Source organism: Carya illinoinensis, chromosome 10 (genome assembly GCF_018687715.1).
Source record: "Carya illinoinensis cultivar Pawnee chromosome 10, C.illinoinensisPawnee_v1, whole genome shotgun sequence".
NCBI lineage: Eukaryota > Viridiplantae > Streptophyta > Magnoliopsida > Fagales > Juglandaceae > Carya > Carya illinoinensis.
The window spans coordinates 17,869,433-17,882,711 of record NC_056761.1 but is presented as its reverse complement, the minus strand read 5'-3'; the positions used below and the strand labels follow the sequence as shown (position 1 = coordinate 17,882,711).

The window sequence follows — 13,279 nt, the reverse complement described above, 5'->3', positions numbered from 1 at the left end:
CATCTCCCATGCCTTCGATTTCCAACGCTTCACCATCTGCTAAGTACACCTTCCCGAAATCACTAGTGACATAATTCTGCATGATTTCTCGGTGTGCTGTAGTGTGGAACGAGGCTCCTGAATCTAACACCCAAGATTCAATTTGGTTGTCGACTGAAAGAAGTAAGGCATCTTGGAGATCTTCTGTTGTGGCATTAACAGAGTCATGCTCATTCTTCTTCTTTGCTTCCTTGCAATTATTTTTGAAGTGGCCAATCTTGCCACAATTCCAGCACTGTACTTGTTTTCCGGACCTAGATTTACTTCTGCCTCTTCGGGACTTCGATCTGCCCCGATTTGAACTTCTATTAGCTCCTCTACCTCTCGTCTCGAGGTTTAAGGCAGAACTGGAAGTTGATGCTTCTCCTGTATCTCTTCTGCGAACTTCCTCGCTAAGAATATGGTCCCCGATATCTTGATACTTCATCTTTGTTTTGCCATAAGAATTGCTGACAGCTGTTCTCATGGCCTCCCAGCTCTTTGGCAATTGAGCTAGAGCAATCAGTGCACGTACTTCATCATCAAATTCAATCCCTACTGAAGCTAATTGATTGATGATGGTGTTGAACTCATTCAGATGCTGAATAACTGGAGTTCCTTCTGCCATTCTCAAGTAGAATAGCTTGTACATCAAATGCACTTTATTATTGGCTGTTGGCTGCTCGTACATGTCCGATAGAGCTTTCATCAAATCCGCCGTGGTCTTCTCCTTTCCCACATTGTGTGCAACTGATCTTGACAGTGTTAGTCGAATGACTCCCAACACTTGTCTGTCAAGAAAACTCCAATCTTCATTGCTCATGTCATCTGGCTTTCTTCCTAGGAGTGGAAGATGTAGTTTCTTCCCATAGAGATAATCCTCTATTTGCATTCTCCAATAGGCAAAGTCTGTACCGTCAAATTTCTCGATACCAACACCTTTAGCTTCTTCTCCAGCCATAACTTTACAAATGAGTTCAAATTCAAACAAACAAAGATCACCGTTGCGTCCGAAACACTCAAATTAGCTGGAAACGAGTCCGGAATGATCCAAATAGTTTGTCAGCACTATTTGATCGTCGCGATGGAACTCCAACTAGCGTGATCTAGCCCAAAAAATGATCTGTAACACGTAGATGGTTCAGATCTAATGTACTAATGGCGAATCTCAAAATTTCGACCGTACGGATGAGTCCAGAATGATCCAAATAGTTGGAAAACACTATTTGATCGTCGAAATCGGACTCCGAATGGCTTAGATCTAGCCAAAAACAGATCTGAAAAAATGACGGTTCTGATCTGTCAGGCGCGTGAGATACACGCGCTACACAGTGCGCGTGGGCAACGCGTGGGCGCGTGTAGTACACGCGCGTACAGTGCTGTGCACGTGGGGGAGAGTGAGGCGCATGTGACACACGCGCCGAACCTCTCTAGGGCGCGTGGGGGGCGCGTGAGCGCGTGTGGTTCACGCGTCTTCAACCTCTAGCGCGCGTGGGGGCGCGTGAGCGCGTGTGGTTCACGCGTCTTCAACCTCCAGAGCGCGTGTGGCGCGTGAGTTGCAGCAGATGCACGCGCCGATCTCCTAGGGGTGCGTGTAGCCTCGTCCGACCTCCGTTTTCGATTCCGTTTGCGGCAACGGATTCGTCTCAACGCGAGGAACACCGTGGAGTTGTCCAAAATTGATTTTGAACAACTTGAATTTTCGGACAGCTCGAACCAGTGCTCTGATACCAGTTGTTGGGAGCTGTTCTGACTCAGAGACGATTCTAAATAAAGGAGGGACGAAATTTAACGTGGTTCGGCAATTGCCTACGTCCACAGCTGCTGTAATTTCACTATAAAACTATTTTTACAGAAAACTCTCTCTCACCCACTCTCTACACTGTCTGCACACACGCAGCACACACTCTCTTCTTTCTTCTCTACACTTCTCTGCTGCGCTCTATCTGATGCTCACTTAAGCTCTCCTATTTATAGGAGAGCATATCAGTACGATGCAGCAATTTGCTGCATGATTCAAGGGGGAGTTGGGGAGGTGCCTAATAGTACAAAGGAGCAAACGGTGCAACGGTGCATTTGGTGTTTTTCGGTGCACTGTTCACTGTTTTTGTCTCCACCTGCAACACAAACATGTTAGAAGCAGAACAAGAGTGAACATTTAAGCTATATAATATTTTAGATGCATGTTTCCTTGGCCAAATAATGGGGTGAATGTTTATCTCCATGATCTTGGGAGGCTTTGATAAAAAGCACACCATATATTGCTCTTTTTTAAACTTTCCCAGGCATTGCATGTTAATTTTCCCATTCAATAGAATATACGTCTAAGTAGTTATCTAACTGTGGCATATGATTGAAGGAGGAAGGTGGACATTGCGGGTCCATAGATGATGCAGATGATGACAATGAGGAGGAATTCGAAGCTGGACATGGTAGGTCCATAGATAATGCAGACTATGACAATGAGGAGGAACTCGAAGCTGGACATGGTACTTCTATAGAAGACACCAAAGACGATGATGATGGGAATCCTATACATCGACATCTCAGTCAAGGATTCTATTTGATCAAAGGAAAAATGGACCACCAAATGGAAGATTATATCATGGCAAAACAAGAGAGGTCAATGGCCGTGAATTAGGACTATATGCAATTTATTTGATAAGATCCTAAGTGAGGTATGGACCTTAAATTTTGACTTTGTCTATTTCATCTCTCTGTAGAGAGGACACGTTTTAGAGGAAATTTTGATTGTGTTAATAATGTTATGAATAGCCTAATTTCTGGACAAACCCTAAACACTCGATGAAGACTGCATATGAAGTTATAGATGATGAAATTCTGGAGAGAGTTTGTTCACGAGGAGGCTCGACAGCTGTTACAGCAATACTAATTGATAGAGAGACCCTGATTGTAGCTAATGTGGATGATTCGTGCAATTTTATGCAGAAATGGTGTAGTAAAACAAATTACGATAGATCATGAGCCAAAGAAGGAGAAAGAGCTTGTTGAGAGCAGAGGTGGATTTGTTTCTGAAAAGCCAGGTACTTGTAGTAATCTAAGTTACAGTGTTGGTAGATTTAAATGTGCAGTTGAAAAACATGTATATTATTTTGACGATATTGTTGTGAGATTTCAAAACCTTTTGGGTGTATGTGTTCTGTTAAACTATAGCATATTTAAGTTAGGATTAGTCATCTGGATTAGACCTTAAACATATTGTTTTTCCATTGATTGATGCTGCATATCGTATATGGTATTTTTTTTTCTTTTTTTTTTCTTTTTTCCTTCAGTCAAAAGGTCCATTTGCATCATGAATTCAGGCTTTGGATGTGTTCAGAATGAAGGCTTATCCTCAGGAGTCTGGGTCAAACATTGGACTTCATTCAAAATGGGGCAGCCACGCTTCACCAAAGTTGACTCCACTCTGTTTGAATTATTCAGAACTACAGTGAATGTCTGTTTAAAATACAATTATTTGGATAATTTTTTTTTATAAGCACAATAATTTGATTATTTGGATCATTTATATTTACAAATAATTGAAATGAGTCTTTAAGTCTGTAAAGATTCTTATCTATGGTCTTTTTGACAACAGTTCAGGACCACTTCAATTATATGAATCATATACAAATTTAAATCCAGTGTCACCAAAGTAAAACTAACATTACAATCTTGCTTTGTCCGACATTATCTTCTATTTGTCATACACGCACCATGCATAGAAATAACTGAAGTTATGAGGTTTGAGCTGGGGGGAGAGTAGGAGCAAGGGCAGGAGACATGGAAGAGGTAGCGAAGCTAGAAGAGATGGTAGATGATAGGAAAGCTGAGATAGACATATTTTTGGATGCAGGTGGTTTTGCAAATTCTTTGGGAGCTGGGATTGTATTTGCAATAAAATTGGTTTCAAAAGCTTTAGCAGATACATCCAAAGGTTCTGTCATCACATGTCATTGTTATCATCTCCTTTGTTCTGATCTGCTTGAGCTGGTGTGTTATCTGCCGCTTGAATTTGGACTGGCTTTAGATTCTTAGCTTCAGCCATACATCTGACTTTTTTAAGCATCTCAATGCATAGAATCTATTTCACTTAAATTGCTTGCAAGTATTTCTTATATCCAGGATGAGAGGTTTCACGACAAAATATCACCCATCATGTTTCCAACCTGCATGCGTGAATGTAAAAATCATTGTTAATTCTCAGTTTGTTTGCAAAGGTTTTTCTTTTTGAGTTTAATATTCCAAGATAATTGTAGGGAATGTTTCCTGTGTGGACGAACAACTGTCAATGACCAGGGCCTTTGGAGATGGGAAACTGAAGGAGCACGTCACTTCAGAACCAGATGTAAAGGTTGGGAAGATTGATAAGGATATTGAATCCATTATTTTGGCAAGTGATGGCCTTTGGAAGGTAAGATCTAGGTTTGCACTTAAAAAAGTTTCTAGATAAGCACTTTTAGCTGTGCTGATTGGAAGGTATCTTTCACCCGAGTTACACAAGTTGATGCATTGCACCCTCCAATTACCATTTCTAGTCTTGAAGTTACATGTGTGTAAAAAAATTATTGTTTGCACGAGAATTTTTCCAGAAATTATACTATAATCATATTGCCATAAAATTTTTATTTGTACGAGTTTAACTACACAACATCATGCTTCTTATTTTCAACATAGCTTTCAAGTCTTCGAAAAACTTTAGCATGAACAAAATTAAATAAAGCATCATCTTTAACACTCAAGTTTGTTTTTGGAAAAACCGAACATAGTTAAAGTTGCTTATCTGAAATGCTAACCAAGTAATTTGTCTCCTCCCTTTCACCATCCAATCCCCCATCAATATCAATACCATTCGATTTTCATGTTGATTAATTCAAAACTATCATAAATTCTTCATTTTAACAGGGAACCTAAAGCTTTTATTTTCCAGGCCTTTTCAAAACAGGCCTTTGTCAAAAGCTGGAAATGACTGCTAAAAACTTCAAAACAGTCAAAATGAGTATCTTTTTGCGAATTTGAAACCATCATCCACTACCCTGTTTTCATTGGCAGCACATCATATACTAATCGAATAGATAACATACCATCAACCATAATGCATTGAAGTTGGAGGGTATAGCGTTTGATGTCAAAAGAGACTAATACATGTTTGTTGTAGGTGATGTCAAACCAGGAAGCTTTTGATTGCATCGGAGAGTTGAATGATGCTCAAAAAGCATCAGAGAAGTTTATCGAAGAGGCTTTTTGCAGAAAGAACTATGATTATATCTCATGCATAGTTGTGATGTTCCAGCAAAGATGATCTGCATGGTCTTTCATGGTTTATAACCTGTGTTATTAGGGGTATCTTGCCTAGTTTGTTTTGTGATTCCAAGTGATTTGCTGTGGAACTTTGATAATTTCATTTATCATTATATCAAAACAACTAATTTGGTTATAAATGTCCAATTTTTATAATACAGAAATGATATTTGCAGTCGTGGAGTGTTCAAGTGCCGTACAATCTCTTTAAAAAAAATTAGTAAATATGGATCTATATGAAAAAAAAATTAATTTTTTAATAATAAATCTCATTCTTTTTTAAAACAACTGGACATTGAATTATCGATAGGGATTTGAATTTGGATTTTATATCAACAATGATTTGTTTGGTTTTAGTGTAAATCTAGCTCAAATTTTAAATATCTTGTTTAATTTTAATATATGATCTAAACAAGATATTTAAAATTTAAAGATCAAGTCTAAAATCTTATCCACAAATCCATACATCCAAAACCACTTACTGCCTCTCTCTCGCCCAGCTCCCCTGTAAAAGGGCATGCCGCAATCAAGCTTCAACAGTAACCATGCCGGCCGACCTTTTTCCCCTTTCTCCCGCGTTCACTTATCTCCTTTTTTTCTCCATTCCTCACGCACTTGTGACTTGTCCTTCTAGTTTCCAATGATTGATTGTCAAATCTGTTGGCATCCAGCCATCATTGATGACCACGCATCCCACCTTGAAAGTCTCCTCCCTAATCACGTCAGTTTTCAGTTTTGAAACGGCGCATGAGCACTTCCTCGTAGAGAGTGTCAATACTAATAATATAAGAGCAATTCATTATCTTCGTTTCTATAATTTAATTCAAAATTATTATTTTTTAAATTTTTTTTTAAATTTTATTCATTTTTTAAAAACATCATACATCTCATTCTCCATCTCTATCTTTATTCTATTAAATAATATTTTTCTATTCTTTTTTTATTACTTTTTTCTTTCATTTCTATTTACAAATTTAACTATTCAATATTTTTTCTTATTTTTTGAACTATTACTCTAGTGAATATTTTAAACAAAAAATTAAATTATTTTTTTGTGAATATGATAATATTTTTAAAATTAATTTTTTTATATTTTTGTAATTAATTAAATTATTTTTAAAATTATTATTTAAAACTATAGTAAATATGAGTACGAGAGAAAGTGTAGATGATTGAAAAATTATTTATTTTATATATTAGAATAAAATATTGATAAAAATGATTTAGGAAATGAATAGTGAGTCTCCAAATATGGAAACTTACTGTTTATAAACCTTTTTCCTAAAATAGGGATCCGGATGTGGGGTGCATTTTGATCAAAACTCTAAAATAAACCCCAAATTATAAGGGATATAGTGCTTTAGATAACAGGATGAAAATGCTCTAAGAAAATTGAATGCATATTCAGATTTGAATTCAAGACCTAGTACATGTCAAATTGCTTTAAGAACCATTATTTCAACACTCAACGATATTTAATATTTGTCTTGATCAGGAAAAAATGCCTTCAATGATGTGGAGTGGGTCACTGTCACGAGGAGAAAACAAAGGCAATAGACTGACCCTCTGTCTCACCTTACGTAGTTTAAATTTACAAAGAAGAGCCACATAGCAGGGGAGACCTAAGGGCATGTCTACATTCTATTAAATTTTACTAGGCTTAAATATGTACTCTTTTTCATGAGTCAGAATGATTAAAAGATTATCTATAAAATTTTGATGAGATTATGAGGGCGAGATGATGATGATGATGGCATTGATGGGGGAAGAAAGAGTCCATTGTGTCAAAATCACTGTGTTTAAGAGGTTGTTTCTTGGAAAACAGCTGTTTGTGCCTAATGCCACTCTCTTTGAGCGATTTGTTTGTTTGAAATAACATTTGACACAATTTGTTTCTCGGGTATGATGAAGCGGTCTAACCTATTTAATTAAAAGAAATATTTTAAAGACAAAAGGATTTTACAAAAGTAAACTCACGAAATAACATGACTTGATGTAATACATTAGATTATAAACTTAAGATTGTAAAGTTGATCTAACAGATCACATGAAGTCATGTCATTATTTGGGTTTATTTTATTAATACCTTTGTTTATGTAACACTTCTTGTTAGGGACCTTTTTTGTAATGTCGGCTACACGTCCGTGGCATGAAGAGTTGGGTGGGGTTGAGAGTCCTCGGGGTATCTCCGATGATAACGTTAGTACAATTTACAGGGAGCTTAGAAGGGAAAAGCATTTGAGTCTCTATTCTAGTTTTACCTATGCCTAGGCTTCATATCTTCCTCTCAAGGTACGGTCTCTTTTCATCCGTGCCGAGGGCATTTGTCCTCCATTTAGGGGTGCCATGCATGTGCATTAAATTCGGTTGTCTCCGCTAGTGTCTTGGGTTGTGTTCGACCGAGGCAAGTGGTAATGTGTGGCCTCTTTCTAGGATCCTGTCAAGGATAAGATTTCTTGCCGGATTATCCTACTTATGATCCCATATCGAATCATTTAATGCTGCCAATCTCTTACTATCGTCCCAATAAATGACATACCTACCACATGGACCTTGGGAATGGTTATTTAATGTGGTATGGCTTCCCGCGGATTATCCGGACAAGGGCATGTCTATTCATACGTCATCCTGATTTTCCACATCGGTCTTGATATGTGATGCATCTACTTTTTCGAGGTAAGATTGTCCCTCAAAGAGCCTTTCGGGCTTCTTTTCAGGATGGGCCCAAGGACCCTTTCTCATGCTTTGGCCTTTTTAATTTCTAACTATGGGCTGAAGTCTTTTAATTTAAAGGCTTCTAGGAGTATCGGCGAGAGCCCATTCACCCCTCCAGTTACCTCACAAATTCCTGTCACACGAGTGTGGCAAGAATTTTTAATTATGTCAGGGTCCAATCTCTTCAATTTCACATCGGTACATCTCTCCATGTTCAAGATGGTGTGGGTCAGTTCAATCCCACATTATTTCATGTAGTGTGAATTAGGGGATTCGTCCATTCGGTATCTATTCTTGTGACACTTGTCAAGCTGCGGCTGAAGATGTATGATCTTTTGGGTGTTCCTATTTAAGTTTGTCCCTTCGCTGGCTTTAGTTTCCCATCGTTTTCGTTTCTTTCTTAGGCCCTAATCATCTTCTATAACGCCTCGATCCCGGAGGATCGGAGAGTTAGCTCTTATAACCTGATAAGCACTTCAACAAATTTCTAACATGTCTTTCATATCCCAAAAATATATTTGCATAGACTCCAAAACCAAACATAAAATTCCTCTAATATAGTTAACTACATATATCAATTCATCGACTCCTCAATACCAAAATCCAAAATACAATAAATCAACTACTCCACATGTCTTTATTAACATAAAGAACTGAGATAATACATAAGTCTTCATAATCATTTGAACATACTAAAATCAAATTACTTAATAAATAAATCTTCCAACAACGCTCATACTCTAAGGTATTCAACCACTACCCTCAACTATTCCTACCACATTCTCTATTACTCCTCTACTGCATCATCAAAATTAACTGAAAAATATTATAGAAATAAAGGGGTGAGTTATCAACAACTTAATAAGTAAAAAGACTATACTAATATGTAAACATGAGCATTTATAACGTTCAGAATGTAGGACAAAACATTTTCTTTCAGAATGCAGAAACATATCTTGTTACAAAACATCAGAGCGGATCTTTTTAGTAAATAAACTTTTTCCAAAAAAGTGAAATCCTTTGGCATAATTAATCTAAAATACCACATTCATATCATCTCATAGCATCACATTGGGACAAATATCATGTTTAACTCTTGTGGTAGGGTTATAAACCACCATTATACCCGTGGCTGGGCCGTATACTATGTTTCACCCCCGTGATAGGGTTATAAACCACCATTATACCCTTGGTTGGGCCGTATTCCATGTTTCACCCCCATGGTAGGGTTATAAACCACCATTATACTCGTGGCTAGGCCTTAACAGAAAAAGGACAAACATATCGTCGGAAATAGATCATATTCAGTTGCAAAATCAAAACTCAGGCCAAAGTTTTTTAGAGAACACATCATATCAGAATAGAATACTGAGTAGCTTCATATTATTTCACATGTATGACATCAGAATAAAAACATCTTCATTTATTCACAGCAAAACTTTTAGATCTCATAAATTAGAACATCATTATTGAATAAAAGCAACATTTTGCAAAGATCTCGTATTTGCTCTTTTCTCACTCTAGAAAACAAAATGCACAAAATTAGCTCATGTATACACCAGTCATGACAAAAAATATTTTCTCATATATAGGATTTATGCATATGCAAAACAAACATCTGAAGTCGTTTTCAGATTTCTTTTCAAAAAACAAATATGCAAATTTTCAAAGTCAACCTCATTTTCTTTCTTTTGTGCAAAGCTAGTATAGGAACCCCACTTACCTAATTTCGTGTAATATCTACAACTTGAGTTGAAACCCTAGTAGTAACACTACCTAAACAAAAACATATACCAAACATTTAATAAACCAGTCCAATAAGCTACTATTTATTGAGTAATAATCCAAAACAGCCATTTTTTAACTCAATATCTCTCATAAAATTAAACCCGAACAGTCCCCTTCTTAAACCATTAGCATTTAAATCCCAATACAGCCACTAAAATTTCCTCCCAACAGTCAAACTCAACCCAAACAGCTACCTCTTACCAACACCAAATCAACAATAAATATATCTCCGAACCAACAACGGTTACTCCTACATCTAAAACCTAACTCAAAGAACCATGTCAACTCCAACCTTCAATATAAAAGTTCCACACAACCACCATATATTTTTAATCATCCAACACTTCAATCCCAGGCATCTATGCCACTCATAACAAATCCAATACAACCACCTCAAACACACATCACACACACAATCAATAAACCACTCTGAGCAGCCACCAATCAACTCCATTCACCGCACATCAACCCAAAACACCACACTTTAACAAAAATAATTAAGATAACTAAACTTAAAAAAATATCACATAAAAATCCTCCTTTTACTAAGCAATGAACAAAAGAAAAGAAGAGAGTAACGGGGGCTTACCTTGGTTCACTAGCTAGTCTGGGATATTGATGGCAATGAGAAAAAATTCCAACAAAGAGGATATCATATGGCTAAGCAAAAATAGCAAGGATAAAAAAAATAATAAGTTAAAAAAAAAAAGTAAATATGCTTAAAGTCGAATACTAAAATTTTCTAGTGACAAGATGAACACCAAGAGAAAATAATAGATTTTGAAATTCAAAGAGAGAGGGAGGGAAAAAAAAGAAAGAGAGAGACTTACCAGAGAGAGGAAAAGAAATAATCTACAAAAGCTTGGAAGTAATGGGGGTTGCACGGCATGGAGAAGCAAAAATTTCCAAAATTTCATCAGAGAGGAGTTGATAGTCTTCTACAGGTGAAATAAAACAAGAGGAAGTTAACTCAAGGGAAAAAAAAAAATAACAAGAGATGAGGTAACCGCTGAAATGTGAAAGTGAGGGAAAAGAGATCATTAAGGCGGAAATGGGGGAAAAATCTCGAAAATGAGAAGAAAAAAAAAATTGAAGGGAAGTTACTCACTTAAACGACATCATCTGAAATAAGTAAGGGGTTTCAAACCTATCCCCAAGGGCTTTGCACTATGCTGGGCTTGGGCCCTTAGCCGAGTATTACATCCTCACCCTCATCCTTTCGTCCAAATCCTATTTCTTGCTTTTCTTCTTCCTTCTGCTCCCTATCTTTTCTTCGCTCCTCATGGCTAGATGCAACACCTCCTATTTTAGCTCTTGAGGTTCGTGGTTCATGTTCCTTTCATTCTCAAGTTCCTTCCCAAAGGGCAAAGACTGGTAAAAACAGTTCATTCTCTTAAGACATTGAACCCCACAACTCCCTTGTTAAAGACCGGCAAAAACAGTTCTTTCTTTGTATCAAGCTCTAATTGGGAGTTTAGAAAGGGAGAAGCCCATCACCGAGAGATTCCTATTCGGGTGCTATGGAGCATGGTTTTTTACCCATGGGGGGACCAAAACTGAGAGGCGATCTCAACTGATGCCATCATTACCAGGAGAATATCAATTGATTTCTGGTGATGCCTTTTTGCTATAGTGCTATTAGGCGCTACTTTTTGAACGATCCACCTAGTTCTCATGGGCAAAGGAGGGATCCCAATGGAGCAGAAGGGGAAGCCCTGTGTAGACGACTCGATCCATCACGAGGACCAATCTTTTAGTGATTCAAGTCCTAGTGATGCTACTACTCCCTTTCTTGGGCAGTCCTTGTCAATCCTTGAGTGTAGTGGTTTAATACCATCAGACAGTATTTGGTTGTAGGCTTCGTCGCCTCCCAAGAGCAACGAGCCTACCCGCCCATCTTCAACTCCCAAAGACCACTTGGAGGAGGTCATGAAGAAGGTCAAGACTGACTCAGCATTAATCCTGGAGACTGAACCTTCTGAGTTCAGCAATCAAGAGCCAACTGGCACAGTCTAGAACTCTTCTAGATGCGTGGTCGAGGTTCCAGGCCTCTTAAAGGAGAGGAGAGGGATATAGGCATGGAGCTACACCCCACCTTTATGAAACCTACTCAGGAAGGCTCTATAAACCATCTTCTAGACACCCCTTTTGAGGCCTTAGAGGAAATGTATTTGGTCTCTAACGACGTAGTCTAATTGCACAATGTTGGTGAGGAGATACCTCATTAGGAAGATCGCAATACTTCTTCTTCATATGTTGTGCCCACTTTAGCAGGTGGGGAGGCTTTTGATCTCCCACTTGATCTTCAAGGTTCGTCTCAAGACAACCCTTCTGGCACTGAGCATGACAAGACTCAGGTCTCAATTACCATTGCACCTCCTAATGTTCATCCTTTAAGCACAAAGGCTTCTTAGGGGGGTCCAAACCATGTTTCCCCCCGCCTTCTAGAGCTCTCCTTTCTACCGTGGAGGTTCCTCTAGGGTGGTGAGACAACAAGTGCTGCCTTCGTGCCTTTGTCGCCCCTGACCTCTCCATCCCAACGCCAGGTTCAGTTGAATGATCTCAGACCTTCTCTTACTGATAGGATTCTTCACTTCTTGGAACTACCTGACCCTTCAGGTTCTCTCCCTTCTAGGTCACGCCCCCCAAAACCTACTCCACATCCCCGAAGTTGGATATAGGAGTCGATTCGGGACATTAAGGATATTTTCAAGGCATACCTATATCCAATAAGCCTTTTCTATTTTCATCTATGTCATCACATCTCTTTGGCCCATATTGTTACTAACTTTCTTCGTGTTCTAGGGAGTCAATGATCTCGCTGGGTGGATCATGCGCCACCAACTTTACTCAAAGGATGAGGTTCGCGCCCATTGTGCTTACATTGGAGAGACCACTAAGTTATTTATGATTTTTGGGCAAGAGGGATGTTATGGGGACCTCATACTCATATTGGGCTACTCTTTCCCACATGTTGGATGAAGTGGCTAACTTATGCCACAAACTTCAACAATCCCAGGAACAGGTGACAAGGAAACACTTCGAATTCAGCCTTTTGGAGATAGAGCGAAACAAAGGTTAGGGCTAGCTTTAACATTTAAAAAAGGAGTTGGAAGGGGTCAACAAGCAGGCTTTAGATTATGCTAACCAATTATTTGACTTCATGAACTCTCGTCGGGAGCTATCCATAACTCTTGACATTACTCGCAATCAATTGGCCGAGTTGGAAGCTCGGTTTGTAGCTACCAACAAGGACCTAATAGAGCATAATGAGAAATTCCTCAAGCTTAGCAAGATGATGGAATTTCACAGGCAAAACTCTATCAACTACAAGAATAAAGCCACTCAACTAAAGGTTGAGTTGACCATTTCCTAGGAGGAGATTGTTCACCTTTCTCCCTAGCTTGCAAAGTCTAGGGGTGACCATGATGAGACATGGGCTCTGGGCCCAAGGCTT

The 13,279-nt window shown here is 38.4% G+C and overlaps 1 pseudogene; it reads left to right on the top strand.

The window, feature by feature from the left end:
- Positions 1 to 1,176: 1,176 nt before the first annotated feature.
- Positions 1,177 to 5,455, top strand: LOC122278507 (annotated as a pseudogene).
- Positions 5,456 to 13,279: the final 7,824 nt, after the last annotated feature.